The following is a 17412-nucleotide window of genomic DNA, read 5'->3' as shown; positions in this document are numbered from 1 at the left end:
CTAAAGACATTCATGCTAAAGACCATCAGGAGACAGTGCTAGGCTTCATTACTTCACTAAAAAGAAAACATTTGTCTATGTTGTGATACGTGTCTCTTTCTGTTTGGTTCAGTGCCACTCTATGTGCCAGTCTATAGGAACTTTTATTTTGTAGGGCTTTATTTTCAAAGTTGTTCTTTTCCTTCCTTTCTTTCTCATGGTGTTGCAGACCCAAAAACAAACAAGGCTGCATCATGTATGCAAATCCAAAAGGTACAGGGCTACCTGTAGGCTGTGTGTGTGCTTTAAACTGTTGCTTATTTATCTGGATTATACTGAGAAATGTATCAGTCGCAGATTTAAAATATAACTCGCCTCTTCAGAAGATCTCAAATCTCTCACTATTAAGACAACTTCATCAACATTTTTGTTGGACTGAAGATAAAATGAAATAATTTTAAATTTCCACACTTCACATTTCTTAAAAATGACATAAACAGTAAAACATGCACGTGATGTAGATCTAACACATCTACTTAATTCGAACTGTTTCTCAACATAGATCTCCGTGCCATTTCTTGCCGTCAGTTTTACAGCATATCTGTAAAAGCTGTATAAAGTGTTTGAGATCTACAGTACAGGCGAGATATACTGCCATCTTCTGGTGAAATATAAAATAGCTATATAAAAATCTAAAAATGTTATACTGTGCTGGCAGTAGTGTTGTCACGATACTAAGAATTACAACTTCGATACGATACTTTAAAAAGTATTGAAATTCGATACGATTTTCGATACCAAAGTCAGATACTGTGCTTCCGTTTTAAAGGCTTTTTATTTATTTTTTATAAACAAACAAATGAATATTGTATTTTGTTTCACAAATGTCAAATAAATAAAAGGTGTAGTCCCTACCACATTAAAACAGAAAAATAAATAATTGCACATTAATATAAATTAACATAAATAATAGTAGTGCACTCTGGAATTCACATTTAGAAGTTAAAAAAGGCTAGTGCAAAAAGTGTATTTTAAGTACACTTTAAACAACTTTAACTCTTTAAGTAACTAAAACTTCAGTATTAGAGTTCAGTATTCAGATGATTGATCCATTGTAGTACGATCACTCTTTTTTTCTCCCTGTATGCTGTCGCACTTACGGCTCTTAAACCAAGAATATGACATTTGCTAGGATACCATAATCGGACACATAATTTTGTATGCTATAATACTAGAAATGGGAATAATCACCAACCTCTTGGAATGTTTTGTACAAATATGCGTGCCTTCAGGTGTTTGGCCAGATTCGTTGTGTTAAGCTAGGTTTAAACTTTCGCGAGTGACCGTAGCGCGCGAGTCCGCACACCTTGTCCGCGTGCTTGAAAATGCTTGAAACAAATAGCTGTCTGAGTGAACCGTTCTCTTGTATTACGTTAACAAATACGAACCTCTTGTAATTCCAGGACGAAACATGAGAGAACGTGAAGACGTTAAAATTGGGCGTTTTGAAAATAAACAACCATTAAATAATGTGATAAAAAAGCGAATAATTTCGAGTATATGTATAAATATTTAACTAAAGTTTAACGTGCTGACAAATATTGAAATGGACCTTGAAAGTGAAGTACAAGTGCTTTAATTCCACCTTGTTGGTGTATGAACCCTACAAACATGACTGTTCATTGCGCTGCGGCGCACGACCTCGCGAATTGACAGCGCGCGAGGCTACCGCGATTACATCATTTTCACCGCGCGGACCCTCGCGCTGCTCGTGGCGCGTCAAGTATAAACCAGGCTTTAGCGCCCTTCGTTAAAATATTCCGAAAGCACCGCCTGCAAACTGGCTTGTTCATGTCCTTCGGTTTTCCATCTGTATCTGCTTCGAATCCAAAGTATTTCCACACAGCACTTCTGCTGCTTTCCTTGTTTAATTAAGATGAGCTGCGAACACACTGCGTTTGTTTTAGCTGCCATTTCAGCATTACCAACTGTTCTGTGCATTACGGCACCTTGGGTGGGTCAAACGAAAGCGCATTTTATGTAAAAAGAATCGATTAGCTCCTTTGGTTGGTACAGCTTTAAAGCACCGTTTGTAGACCGGTTTTGATGTGTCCACGGGGTTGCCATGACTGTCTGAAATGTATGCAAATAATTCCATATTTTGCTTCGTGCGTGTAGTTTTTCAACAAGCTGAGGACGGCCTGCAATATTGCTTGTATTATCAGCCATTGTACACGGTTTCTTCTTATTCTGCAGAGAGGAGGCAAGCGCTGCACTGCTGTACGCGCACACTGCCCCCGTGTGGCACTCTTTGGAAATACTGCTCTTAAAAAAAAAACGCACTTAGTCCTATAGCACAGATACTAAGCAAACTGGGTATAGTACCGTTTTTAATGACGAAGTATCGCGATACTACTCTAGTATCGGTATACCGTGCAACACTAGCTGGCAGACCGCATATTGTCCCCCGGTCCGGATTTTGAACATGCCTGCACTAAAGCATAGCTTCCTATAAACACCAACATAATGTTTTTGTAAAATGTATATTTGATCTCATATTGGCTATCACTGATAACTAACAATGTATAAACAACTGGAGAAAATGACAGATGGGTTGAAAGCGTCAAAGCTGCTCCCAAATGTTGTTAATGTGCTTAGGAAAAGTACACCCGTATATATCTATCTATATGATTTCACCTAAACGTAAAAATACTTCAATGAATAACCAAACTAAATCAAATGTATGTAACATTACAATACATCCACTATAACAGCATAAAAGCTATTAAATCATACATAAAGCTACTGTAATAAAACCGGACAATATAACCAGCATATATGCTTTTAGTTTTGTAACAGGAACCACTGAGCTACTAAACAAAAAAACCCAAATATAATTATATTCGTATAGTATCAAATAAGTAGCTACGTTATCTGGCTGGGTTAGTTAGCGCTAGAACATCCATTATAAAAACAGTTTAACACGTTGAATTTTCCATTAACTTAGTCAAGACACGAGATTCAACCGTGCGGTAACGGAACGAACAAAATAGTCTGGTTAAGATTTGGTTAAAATGTGTTAGTGGTACGTATTACTAAGTTAAGTACTTACAGGTCAACCAGTAGTCCAACACTTCCAAACAGGAGACAATAGGCGCAAGTCCACTAAACGCCCAATGCTGATATTGAGAATAAGGAAACCTGTGGTCTGTAATGTCCGATGGTGATGTTAGGTAGAGGTGGGCGGATTGATCCAAATATCAATACCAAAGCTGGTATTGATTTTGAGCAACACTCGTGTAAAAAGATTAATACTTAAACTTTTTAACTCTCTCGCACGCACCGACTGCTGAGTACGTGGATTCATCAAAGTCTCCTCTCTGCAGGGTTGTCAGGTCCTACAAAACTATCCCGCACAAAGTCAGTTTAAAACCCGCCCCTCAGAAGTCTAAACTAGCCCAAAGCGCAAAGTTGTCGACGGGGGGTGGGTGGGGCTGGCGAGTGTAAAATTGAGACAAATTAAGTATTATATCGCGATCGAGTATTATATCGCTTAGTGTAGACTTGTAAACTCCCGCGGTAGACCAACTCAAAAGTAGCCCAAAAAAACGCACCCCGCGCCCCCTGAATTGACTTTCAAAACAAGCCCAATTTGGCGTGAAAACCGCGAACCTGGCAACTATGTCTGTCTGTAAGAGCAGCGTTGCCAACTCCTCAGTAAGGAAAGTCGCTATTGGCTGTCCTAAAAGTCACAAAATGGCATCATTGCCTAATTTGCATAATATAAAAGTAAAAAGAATACCGTTGTGGGAGAGAAAAATGAGTAAAATACCCTAAATATGTTTGAGTGACTGACTGAGACGGTGTGAGTTAAATTAAGTGATTTATTTTGTGTAGGACCCTTAAAAATGTCCTGTGTATTTGTATTATCTTCTTTGTTTTTATTGTAAGTATAAAATAACTGCTTTTCCCAAAGGCCTTTTCTGTTTTCGCGGCATTTTTTCTCTCTCCCGGGGTTCTGGGACGGATTGGAGAGGTTAGAGAAGGACTACGAGCTGGTGTCACTGCGTTTCCTCGTGTCTGTCTGGAGCGGCAAGGCCGGGCATCGTGTGCGAGTTAAACGTGGACGGTGCTTTGAACTTACTGTCACGCACGGACTACGTTGTCGGCCGGCATGAGTGCTGAGGACTGCTGCGTTACGCCTGGGATCTCCGTGAACTGTGATCTCGAGGTGAACTGTGAGTAACGAGCCAACTGACTGGGTTGACCCATTCAATTCACTTTCATTTCCGCCGTTCGAAGTGGAGTAATAAGTGCACCAACATACTGGGCCCCAACGAAAAGCGCTTGAACTGTGTTATGGGTGTTTTTTTAATCTCTCATTCGTTTTCCTGTTTACTAAGCTCAGGGTTTAATACGTACGGTTTAAATCTACAGTGGTTCTGTTTGTGCATTCTATTTTATGTCATGTTCCCACGTTTGGGGAACACATAAGCCCTATATATATATGTAATATATATATTGAAGTGGGAGTGTTTTATTTAAAACTTGATTTTGGATTTGAATTTATTCTTTTGTTTTATTCATATATCAGAAAATAAAAAGACAGGAAATCGCTCCATCTTTTATTTTCTACAAACCCCTTTGTGTGGGCTATTTCTTATAAATGTCGGCATTTACACTGTAGGGTTTAATGAAGTGTTGAAACGGTTATGGAGGCACCCTTGTGTCATCTGTGAAACGTTAAGTTATTTATCTAAAGGGTATTTAAAACTTCAATTCATTGTATTTTAAGATGTACGCCCCCTAAATTTATATTGGGCGCCTTTAGGGAGGGGTTACATTTGTATTACACTGAAGACGCATTTATATTTACATCCGGCTCTGTAAATACGGGGCGGGGTCAGCGGCGACTTTGGGCATGCGCAGTTCATTTGCAGCGTGGACGTGGAGCGGTGCGGGTCTGCTCTGACTGTCAGACTGCATTGTGAGTGTTGTGGGACGGGGCTCAAGGCAGCACCCGCTGCTCGCTGAGGACAGTAACTGAAGACCACGTGTGTTCGTCTCAGAGTCTACAAAAGTCTCCAATAACACCACAAAAAGTCGGTAGATTTGTTGCTAATCGCTTAAAAAAGTCACACAGCACGTAGCAGCGCACCTGGAGTATTGAAATGTCTGAGAGGAAGAGATGCGCCGTTTGGCTTTATTTTACTGCAGAAAATGAAACTACAGCAAGCTGTATAGTTTGCAACAGAGCTGTTAAATACAGTGGAAAACACAACAACTGTGTTAGTTGTAATTAATAGGGAAAATTATGGAGTTAATATGAGATAAATCAGTTTCACCAGAACCTCTACCCGAAACTATGATTTCTTGAAAAAATCGGTGACATCCAAAAAATTCAGGTTGAAATTCAGGTCGGGAAAATATCCGGGGTACTTAGAAAGAGCAAACAGACTTAGAACTAATTGAACTCGCATCTGGTCAATCATAAAACATATCTGAGGTCACTGGGAAGTGTGTCTTTCCATATATGTAATGCTGCAGACCGGAGCCCTGGGTGGGTAAAGGGCGGAGCATGTGTCAATCATTGTCGACTGCAGCCAATCAGATACTAGACTTTCGTTGTCAATCAATTTTTATTAAGCCAATTATCAGCCAGAGTTAGCTGTCAATCATTTTTTACTGCAGCCAATCATCTTAACAGATCTGCCAAAAGAAGGCGGAAACTGCACGGAGAAGCTCTTTAAACAGAAGTATATGCCGCTCTTGCACAAAAGTAGCTGAATAAAAACATTAGAAGAGCCATGACTTTAGACATTTTTAAATCAAAGTTTAAAATACTTCTCACTTGTTATTCTGGAATGGCACTTTAATGTTTTTTTTCCCCTTTATTGCACGTATTGCATCATATCTATATATGTGGCGAGTGTAAATTGTTAGTGGAGGGGGGTTGTAAATGGACACAAATTAAGTATTATATCGTGATCAATCGCCAAGTATAAACTCTTTTTGAAATATGTCATTTTTATTTTTACTTGAGTACATTTTGACCCAAGTAGTTTTACTTCACTACAATTGAACGCCCTCACATAAAAAATATTGATGGTGAAAAATTAAATGCGGGCAGAAATTTAAACTTCGAGCCCCAGAACTGAAGGCCAATACTTCTGTTTAAAGAGCTTCTCCATGCAGTTTCCGCCTTCTTTTGGCAGATCTGTTAAGATGATTGGCTGCAGTAAAAAATGATTGACAGCTAACTCTGGCTGATAATTGATTGACAACGAAAGTCTAGTATCTGATTGGCTGCAGTCGAAAATGATTTACACATGCTCCGCCCACCAGGGCTCCGGCCTGCAGCATTACATATATGGATTCAGTGGGCTACGTCATCGTTTCATTTTGAGTGTCACAACCACATAAAGGGGGGTTGAGTCTTGCGGCCCTTTGTGGGTTTTGAGTTGGTGTTGTGAGAGGTGTGCATTGGTTAGTTAGAGTTAGTGGTTAAAGTTCTGTTATAAAATAGATTAGATCAGCTATTATTTATTATTCGTATTATTATAGACCCTAAGCTAGTTGTAAGCTAGGTAGGCTTCTAAGGTGTCTAAGAAAAGGAATCGACTCAACCCCAACACTGTTAAAAAGCTTCATTTAAAAAAATAAAAATCAGTAATTTATATTTGTTCCATCTGTTGCAGTTTCCTGTCTTTCAGTTCCATAAGCACTCTTGTACTCCCAGTTCCACAAGCATTTATTTGAAGTATTTATTTTACGTGTTCAACATCACATCACTCAAATAATAATATTTCCATGTAAAACACACTTTTATATTCATTGGGATGTGGCAAAAATGTTTTATTTTATACACAGACATTCCAGTTTTCTCTGACTCAGAATGAATTGAGTCTGTCATATATCCTTTTGCACAGCAGGTGTCACTAGTGAGAACGAGTCAACGAAGCTTCGGGTAATAAACCTTTTGGTGAACCTTTGAGCTGGAAAGCCCCATTGGTTCATGAAGCCTCGTTTTGCCATCACTAGATAGGGTGCAGAAATGTGCAAGGAAAGTCTCAAAACCCAAAATACGCGAGAGGAAATGAACAAAAAAACAACGTGATCCACAAATGCAGATGCACCATTTAAGCTTTTAAAAAATATGCAAGTAAATATAAATGAAACATATTCAGTTTCACATACAAATTATGATGTATTTATAAAATTTGAACAGTGTTTGTACAAATTTCTGGTTGTGAGACACAAAATGAAATGTATTTATTTGTGAACAGTGAAATGTATTTGCAGTGGTGGACGAAGTACACCAATTATGTACTTGAGTAAAAGTACAGTTACCTTGCATTGAATATTACTCAAGTAAAAGTAAAAGTATTCACCTCAATTTTTTACTTGAGTAGAAGTACAAAAGTATCTGCCTTCAAAAATACTTAAGTATTAAAAGTAAAAGTAAAAACCTTTTTTTTCTTAGCGTCACATCAAAACCCCTAGGCCTACTCGATCAAAAGGTGAACAGGAAACAGTGCCTTACATTTGCCTAGCAAACACAAAATACACAAAACTAGCCTATATTATCCTCACAACATTCATCTCCAAACTTTATCCATATTAATAATTCACACTAGAAAGGTAGACAAGTGGACAAACAGTTTTATATAAAAACATAATTCACCACCAAACAGAACAATAATTTCGAACTGGCCACTTCAGTCCTAGCTTGGGGGACTTTTTCTGAGGTTCTATGTTGTCCACCACATGGCGGGACAGGGAAGCTAGAAGCTCTAGCACCTAGAACTAGAACTGTGTGCAGCCCTACCAACTGAACTCATAATATTAAACTTGGCCGAATAATTAATATAATAATAATCAGAGTTGCCAACTCTCACGCAATGAGCGTGAGACACACGCATTGACTGTCTTTACCAGAGACCGTTTTCACTCGCACTACACTTCACATACATCCGATTTCTCACACTGAAAAAAAATCTAGTTTATTTACCTCTGATCTACATCTATGATTCAATGAGTTACTAGTTCGCTGTGGCGCCAACCACTGGCGATCGATCGCGACATAATACTTAATTTGTGTCCAACAATTTACACTCGCCGCCACCCCGCCAACATTTTACACACATGCCGCCGCCCCGCCCCCCAAACCTGATAATAATAATTTTAATAATAATTTTAATAATTTTGCTTCGCTCATATTTACTTGCCTTCGCCTCCCTCATATGAATAAATTGCGAAGTTCGCTTCGCTTGGCCAAATTCGCGTGTATGTGTCCCCGGCTTTAACGTTTGATGTGGGAGTCTCCTGTGTTAAACTGGCGCTTAGCATATCCACAGATTGCAATTCGGGTACTAGCACATTGCTTTGGATAAAAGCATCTGTTAAATGTAGTGTACTTCAATGTGATATAATTAACCGGGGTATATAAACCTACTAATCTAATGGTGAACTTACTTCGATGTGTTTTTTCAAGTTTGACAGCGAGTTCATAAATGATGACAGCGATGTGTTCTTCGGAATGCAGAGGAGGAATACGAATAATTCTTCTTTTCGAGGAATACAAACACTTCGGCTAAATAAGGCCAGGGGTGTTGGCGGAAGACATCTGTTGCAGCCATGTCAGATCCTCAGCCATTTTGCGTACAAATCTTAATCTCTTACTGAGCGCTGATTGGTTATAGTCTGTGACATGGTACACTTTTACCTTTCGGTATTTTATTAAACGTTGATTTAAAAATGAAAAAGGAACGAGATGTTTCTGTAAATGTAACGAAGTGAAAAGTACAAATTTTCGCTTTGAAATGTAGTGAAGTAAAAGTATAAAGTCTTACCAAATAAAAGTACTTGAGTAAAGTACAGATACATGGAAATGTTACTTAAGTACAGTAACGAATTACATTTACTTAGTTACTGTCCACCACTGTGTATTTGTGATATATGTGTAATTTGTGGATTATCATTAACACATTTGTAAGGAGTTTTGAGACTAATTTCTTTCCATAGATTTTTGTCTTTTCAAACAATTATATAATCTTAAGAGACTCCATACTGGCTTAGGTAGGTTGTTTACTTTAAAAGGTTATTTCATGAAGGGTCTCCCTAATCTAGCATATTTAGAGTTGTTTCACAGCAAACTAAATTTAATCCACGAAGGTGATTTTAAGTGTTTGCATTCCCTTCAATGTTTACTTTTACAAGACAACCAAATAAAAAATCTAGAGCCAGGAGTTTTAGCCAGGGCAATGAAGTTTGTGGATTAGAAGAAATTCAATAAGTGTTATTAACGAGACTGTGATTGAATCCCTTCCAAAGTTATCCTATTTGGATATACAAGTAAATGATTTTTCGTGTGAATGTGACAATACCTGATTCATTATCTGGACAATCACCAACAATGATACGCAAGTTGTAAATGTTGATCAGTTCACATGCAGCTACCCATCCAATCTCAGAGGTAGTCGACTCATAGATCTTGATATAAACTCCTGTAGCCTACTGTTGATGTGGAGATTTATCTTGGTTCTTCTGACCCTGATCCTCTATCACTTCCTGAGATGGCAGGTTGTTTAGGGAGAGCAGGGCTGGAGGTTATGTCTGCACCACAGGGACTTCCAGCCAGGAAAACCCATCATAGACAACATCGTGGACGGCATCTACGGCAGCCGCAAGACCATCTGTGTGATCAGTGGCCACTACCTGGAGAGCGAGTGATGTTCCAGAGAGATCCCGGTGGCAAGTTTCCGCCTGTTTGATGAGAAAAATGACATCCTCATCCTGGTGTTCCTGGAGGATATTCCACCACATCAGTTATCTCCACACTACAGGATGAGAAGTCTAGTTAAGAAACACACATACCTCAGTTGGCCCAGATCACAGCAGGAAACCCAGGACTTCTGGCAGAAACTGAGCGCAGCTCTGGAACCCAATCTGGAAAACACTACGTAATTTAGTGAAGAGATGTGAGTAGTGAAGACATCTAAGGTTTTCACTAAAGTTTTAACTTTCATAAAACTTCAAAAATCTAATTCTGAATTATTTGTATGGTGCTTTTAACAACATGATTCATCATAAATCTTCACAGAAATTTTATGAATCCGAGTGAGCTGCTAATGACCAACACACAAGCCAAGGTGACCATGTCAACTGATTCTTTATTGAGATCAAGAGAAAGAAACCTTGATAATGTAAGCGGGCGCAGGGCGAAGGACGAGGCACGAGTCCAGCAATTATGCACAAACGTCACTTTAATTGTAACACAGATGGCGCAGACAGCACACGTAAAACACGTAAACATTAAGTGTTGGAGACTCAAACAAAGACGAGCACGGGACACTGCGCGAATGCACATTAAATAGACAGACCACATAATCCCCGAGTGATGACGAGACGAGCCACAGGTGAGACTGATGAACACACTTGGACACAACCACACCCAGCTACACAGATGCAGACGTCTAGACGTAGATGACATAAACACACGCCCAAATGGGAGGGGTCAGGGGCTGTACCGTGACAGATAATAACTCAGGAAGGAAACCAATCCTCCTTTGTTCAGCGCTGAATGACAAACGAACACATAACGAATAAAGTTACGTTTTACTTTTAATTAAGGTGTTAAATTAGCAATTGTAGTTTGTAAGACTTATGAAATGACTAACCTAACATTTAGCAGAGGTGCTCAGATTATTCAGTGAGATCCATTTGGTAGTTCTAGTAAACAGAGGAAACATCTAAATACAGTTGTGCAGGAGAGATTAATGAGGTGCTGATGCACTCTTCACTAAAGTCTCTATGGCAACCAGGAATCTTATCTGGAGAGTAGGTGGCACATGCAGATGAGTGATCGTGTCAGCTGAAGAGTCCATGATGTTCATGTTCATAATACCATAGATGTCACAGCTCAGGTGAGATCTGTGCTCTGTTCATAGTACCATAGACGTTACAGCTCACTGTTTAAGAGCTCACTGTGTGGCTCAGTGTTTCCTCCACACCGTGGATTAATGTTCAGTCAATTAGAGGGAAATGCCCACTGTTGACCCAATGACCCTTTACTCTTGAACCCCACTGAACCACAAATGTCCACTTTTTAGTTTTATTTTGTTTTGAGGGAAAGATGTTTATTTTTTAAAGTATAATTAAAAAATATATTTTTAAATGTTTTAAATATGCTAATGTGATGGGCGAGGAATGCAAATAAAAAAGTGAGAAATTATACCAGTCTCAGGGAAAATAGATAATTTAATTAATAAATTGCACAAATTCAAAACCCATGAACTAATAAGTTAGGGATACAATAACAAGCAGTCAACAGTTACATAGAGAGACAAACAACCCTAAGATTCTATCATGGGCCATGCAAACCTGAGGGATGAACACAATGCTACAACGACAGGACAACATGAAATAATTCCACTGCTGACGGAGGAACAATGCTGTTAATCAATCAATCAATCAAATTTTATTTATATAGCGCTTTTTACAACAGTTGTTGTCACAAAGCAGCTTTACAAGTGCCGAGTCCTAGCCCCCAGTGAGCAAGCCAAGGGCGACAGTGGCAAGGAAAAACTCCCTAGTTTTTGCATGAGGAAGAAACCTTGAGAGGAACCAAGACTCAGGGGGGGAACCCATCCTCCTCTGGCCGACACCGGTCACCATGACAACAACAACAACAATTTAGACAGAAAGAAGAGAAAGAAAATGAAAAATATGTAATAATGTCCATCATGATGTATGCATCCGGTTAGGCAGGAGGTGGCTGGCTCAGGATGGATCGCTGGTCTCCTCATCTCATTATTCCTCAAACAGGCGGGCAGCCATGTGGAGAAATGAAACAGGGAAAATTAGCTCTGTATGAGGACATATACAGGACAGGTAAAATTATAAACATTTCCGGAGTGTGGCAGCAACTCCGGCATTTAGTTAAATTATTACAGCCTAGCTAAAAAGGCAGAACCAGAAGGTAACATAGGCTTGGGGGCATTCTGAGACAATGGCATCCGTCCACTGCACTGTCAACAAACTTGAGTGACCACGAGCAGTGACAGGACGACAGCACCAGCGCCCCAGTCTACCATAAAACCCTTTGTCTATGAACCCCTGGATCTGTACTTTTATCTAAGGGGGATATTAATTATCAAACGCTAAACTAAATAAGTGGGTTTTCAACCTAGACTTAAAGATTGTGACTGTGTCGGAGTCCCGGACGCATTTAGGAAGATTATTCCAAAGCTGGGGGGCCTTACAAGAAAAGGCTCTTCCCCCTGCTGTTACCTTATTAATTTTTGGAACTAATAAAAGACCAGCACCCTGTGATCTTAGTGGGCGTGGGGGTTCGTAATAGGAAATAAGTTCCTGAAGGTACTCAGGAGCAAGCCCGTGCAATGCTTTATAAGTTAATAAAAGAATTTTAAAGTCAATACGGAATTTAACTGGGAGCCAATGCAGGGCTGATAGGACTGGACTGATATGCTGAAATTTTCTAGTTCTGGTCAGAACCCTGGCTGCGGCATTTTGAACTATTTGAAGTTTATTTAGATTCCTATTTGAACATCCTGACAGTAGTGCATTGCAGTAGTCTAATCTAGAGCTAACAAAGGCGTGCACCAATTTTTCCGCATCATCCTGTGATAATGCATTTCTTAATTTAGCAATGTTACGGAGATGTAGAAAAGCTATCCTAGTAGTATTATCTATGTATTTATCAAATGATAGGTCAGAGTCGAGTATGACGCCTAGGTTTTTGGCTACTGTGCCAGGTGTAATGGGGTAGCCTGCGAGATTAAGCATTAGATCTGGAATTTTCTGTTTTGAGGCCTTAGGGCCCAGAAGAAGAACTTCTGTTTTGTCCTCATTAAGTTGGAGGAAGTTTAGAGACATCCAGCATTTAATATCTTTTACACAGGCCTCAATTTTTCTTAAACTGAGTTTGTCATCAGGTTTGGCTGATATGTAAAGTTGAGTGTCATCTGCATAGCAGTGAAAATTGACACCATGTTTGTTTATAACTGTGCCCAATGGTAGCATATATAGTGTAAATAATAGTGGTCCTAGAATGGAGCCTTGCGGGATCCCATATTTAACTGTTGTACGTTTGGATGGAATATTATTGAGCTCTACAAACTGATAGCGATTTGTTAAGTAAGAATGAAACCATGAAAGGGCTGTGACAGAGACTCCAACCCAGCGTTCTAACCTTTCTAGCAAGATCCTATGATCAATTGTGTCGAAAGCTGCACTAAGATCAAGAAGCACTAACAGCGATACATAACCTTGATCTGAAGCAAGGAGGAGGTCATTTGTTACTTTAACTAATGCTGTTTCAGTACTGTGATGGGGCCTAAAACCAGATTGGAACTTTTCAAATATGTGATGCCTATGCAGATATAGGCATAATTGCTGGGCAACAGCTTTTTCTATTTAATCAATATTACCTTTACATGACCGTTTCAAGCTTCTGCCTTCACTTCACATGTCTGGATCTCTTTCTAGAGCTGTTTAAAGCTCACAACACCTACATTCATATTTTTTCATTTCCTAAGGCTGTCATGGTCTGGTGGTTATGGAACTGGTGAATGGAGTGTGGTGTGTTCGGTTCCCAGGCCTGAGACCATGACTGAAGTGCCCTTGAGGAAGGCACCTAACCTCTCTTTGTGTCATAAACAAGAAAAAAAACATATATTGTGCATTTCAATCAGACATCTAATATGGTGGCATGCACAGGAATTATAAAAACGCGTCACACAATCTGCATTGCACATGCTATGAATTTGATTGTAAAGAAAGGCATGGATAAAACGCCTGTATTGGAGGAAATCACATCAAAGGCCAGAAAGATCGCTAGATATTTCAGATCCAGCACAACTGCCAAAGAAACACAAATACAAATACAAGGGCAAATGGGTAGGCCTACACTTAAGATTATTCAGGAAGTAGAGACCTGCTGGAAAAGCACTTTTGCCATGCTGCAGAGATTGTACCAGCAAAGAGAACCAGTTGGTGCTGCTTATAGTCACACTGAAGACACATGTGACACCTTTGACTTAAGAAGAATACCACACCATTAATGAGTGTCTGGGTGTGTTATCTACCTTCAAAGAAGCAACCACAGAGTTATCAGAGGAACGGAGAGTGTCAGGATTCAAAGTCATTCCCCTCATTCGAATGCTGAGACATGCCTTAAATACAAAGCAGTTACAAGCACAGAATGATAAGGCAGTAAAATTGTTCAGCAACCTGTTGAGACTGCTAAATGAAACAATGAGCATCATGACATAAATCCATTAAAAAATCCAGTAAATCCATTTTCGCTCGCCGCTGTCTTTACGTGGATCTCCGTGAAAACGCGCGCCCAACGTGTAACTACGGTGCGTGGCAGTGGACATATAGCTGTTTTATATGGTGTGATTTTTGTTTCAATAGTTCCACAAAAGCAAAAGTAAATCCAAGAGCAGAAAGTATATGTTATGAATGCAAAACAGAAAAAATATATCAAAAGTATATATTTTTTATATAATTGGTTATTTGAAACTTATTTTCGTTTGCATTTTGACAAGTTTTTGGTTCCATCGTTTTTGTTTTTTTGGATTTTCCCAGTAAGGTCTTTTGCTTCTGGAATCTCTCTTTGCTTCTGCTTCGTTTTTTGCTTCTGACTTTTGGAACACATTTCACGTGTGGGAGGGTCTTAGATGAAGGCGTTCCTCTGCAATCTCCATTGGTCACTGATTCCGGACTGACACAGAGCTCTGAGACCGCCTCTGGGACCAAGCCACGCCCACCCCACCAGCCTCACCGCGTTTAGCGGTGGTTCTGTTTCACAGCAGCATGTAAACTGAGTTTTACCATTAAAGTTTATACGAAGTTTATAATTAATTGCTAAATGGTCTGTAGATATTGCAAATGTACACTGTATAATAACTACATTAAGCATGCTCACCAGCACGAGCTTTTTAAAATTTTAGTGAACTGGATGGAGAGAACATTGATGTGTGGAAGAAATATGAGTATTTGCAATATCTGGTATGGCGACGGACGGGGGGTGGGGGGCAGCTGGTGTACGAGAGGTGATGCCAAATATAGTAAAATTCATAATAGTAAAAAATACCAAAATTAAAGCCAAATACCAAAATTAAAGCAATACTGAAAAGTGGCCACCCTATATACAACCAGCTTTGTTCACTCACAGTTTTTCAGTGTTCTGCAGGTACCACACACAAACACACATCACATGCATCTTGTGCTGTCCATATTTTATTAAGAAGTGAACAATATTCATTGAACCATTGAACATAGAGATACTAAACATAAAACATGTCAGACATGACATTCAGACACTGTCCGACTCAGAGATAAAAACAAAAATATTTTAACTTGGAGGGGTGGGAGTAAGAACAGTAGTCCATTGAAACGCAGAGTGCGGATTAGTTTCCTTCTCACTTTAGACCCGCGGGGACGCTAGCGAATGATCCAGGAGGAGCGAGTAAGTCGCTACTATTGTGAATGTAGCAAAACGGTGACAGAAGCTACAGCAGCGATTAAATTAAAAATAATTTAAAGGCTAGCTTTAAACACGCTCTTCCCTGTTGACTTCTCTCACGGTAATGTCGCGCTGAAAAATATTGACCTGTCTTGTCAATATATGGAGCCAGATCCGTAAACGCGAGCCGCTTTCGCCATTCCAGATGGCTCAGTCAAAACCATTACATCTTAATGAACCAATAAATACATCAGCAGCGAAAATGAGTGTAAAAAATACCAGGGTTCATCATTTAGAACTACAAAAAAATTTTGTTTCTTATTTTACTATCTACCTATTTTTCATAAGAGTTTGTTTTACCGCAAAATATGAAAACTTCAAAACGGCGAATTTCGCCGCAAGGTGACAGATTTTCATGCCTGCATCCAGTTCACTAAAATTTTTAAAAGCTCGCGCTGGTGAAGTGTGCTAAATATTAACTGCCATGCTTAATGTAGTTATTATACAGTGTACATTTGCAATATCTACAGACCATTTACCAATTAATTATAACCTTTGTATAAACTTTTATGGTAAAACTTAGTTTACATGCTACTGTGAAACAGAACCACCGCGTTCCGCCATGTTTGAAAACGCTGGGAAGCTGGTGGGGTGGGCGTGGCTTGGTCCCAGAGCTCTGTGTCAGTCCGGAATCAGTGACCAATGGAGATTGCAGAGGAACGCCTTCATCTAAGACCCTCCCACACGTGAAATGTGTTCCAAAAGTCAGAAGCAAAAAACGAAGCAGAAGCAAAGAGAGATTCCAGAAGCAAAAGACCTTACTGGGAAAATCCAAAAAAACAAAAACAATGGAACCAAAAACTTGTCAAAATGCAAACGAAAATAAGTTTCAAATAACCAATTATATAAAAAATATATACTTTTTTTTTTTTTGCATTCATAACATATATTTTCTGCTCTTGGATTTACTTTTGCTTTTGTGGAACTATTGAAACAAAAATCACTCCATAGTTTTATTAAACGCGAGGTGATGTCTGCATGTATAAACTCAGACATGTGGATCCGGACGGGACCAAAATCACAGAGGACCCCCCGTAAAAGAGAAAATTACCCCAGGACCCCCTGAGAAACTAATCCCTCTGTGATTTTAATCCCGTCCGGAACGAGCATGTCCGTGTTTTTCTCAGACGTCCTCAGAGAAAATTACAGGCGGAATTACCTACTGTTTTTCGCTGTACTCCGTGGTCGTCTGGTAATTTTAGTCCCGTCCGGATCCACATGTCTGAGTTTATACATGCAGACATCACCTCGCGTTTAATAAAACAGCTATATGTCCACTGCCACGCACCGTAGTTACACGTTGGGCGCGCGTTTTCACGGAGATCCACGTAAAGACAGCGGCGAGCGAAAATGGATTTACTGGATTTTTTAATGGATTTATTTTATTTTATTTAACGGATTTATTTTGCTATTTACATTCATTAGCGATTTTTTATAATGTGTTTTCTGTATTGGTTTAACAAAATAGCTTAACTTAAACGGAGATCTTAAATGCTGAACTGAACAGTAGTAAAGTTAAAAGTTAAAAAGGAATCATCAGAGTTGGCAGTGTGACATTATTAAACATGCTATCACGTGACAAGGCGATGTCATGTGACCGAGAAAGCCAAAAACTCACGGGTCCTCCTGTTTTTTCAATTGCTGTCCGGATGCAAGAGTTTTATCACTGAGTACAAGGGTGAAATATTTTTCACAGACGTCCCCCTGAAAAACTAATCCCGTCCGGATAGGGCTTAAGATGGGCACAGTTAACGTGCAGGTGTGGTGTGATGGAGAGATGGAGGCACTTGTCTCATGTGGTGAAGTGAATGGAGGTTCTTAAAGGTTTCTCCTTTAATGTGAATGTAGCTTAGCATAAGGTACTGTTCTGTTATATTGTT

At 39.4% G+C, this 17412-nt stretch overlaps 1 protein-coding gene and 1 long non-coding RNA gene across 2 annotated transcripts in view; both read right to left on the bottom strand.

The window, feature by feature from the left end:
• The window catches only part of LOC143510069 (uncharacterized), a 102683-nt gene that overhangs the window by 33965 nt on the left and 51306 nt on the right, over window positions 1-17412 (bottom strand). The window lies entirely within an intron of this gene.
• LOC143510091 (uncharacterized) lies at window positions 11440-17411 on the bottom strand. Its single transcript, XR_013129897.1, has 2 exons — window positions 16692-17411; window positions 11440-14174 (listed from the first exon to the last, which is right to left on the bottom strand). It is a non-coding gene; the product is annotated as an uncharacterized LOC143510091 (long non-coding RNA).

The sequence above is a fragment of the Brachyhypopomus gauderio genome, chromosome 3 (assembly GCF_052324685.1).
Source record: "Brachyhypopomus gauderio isolate BG-103 chromosome 3, BGAUD_0.2, whole genome shotgun sequence".
Taxonomy (NCBI): Eukaryota; Metazoa; Chordata; class Actinopteri; order Gymnotiformes; family Hypopomidae; genus Brachyhypopomus; species Brachyhypopomus gauderio.
This window is presented reverse-complemented; position numbering and strand designations above follow the sequence as displayed.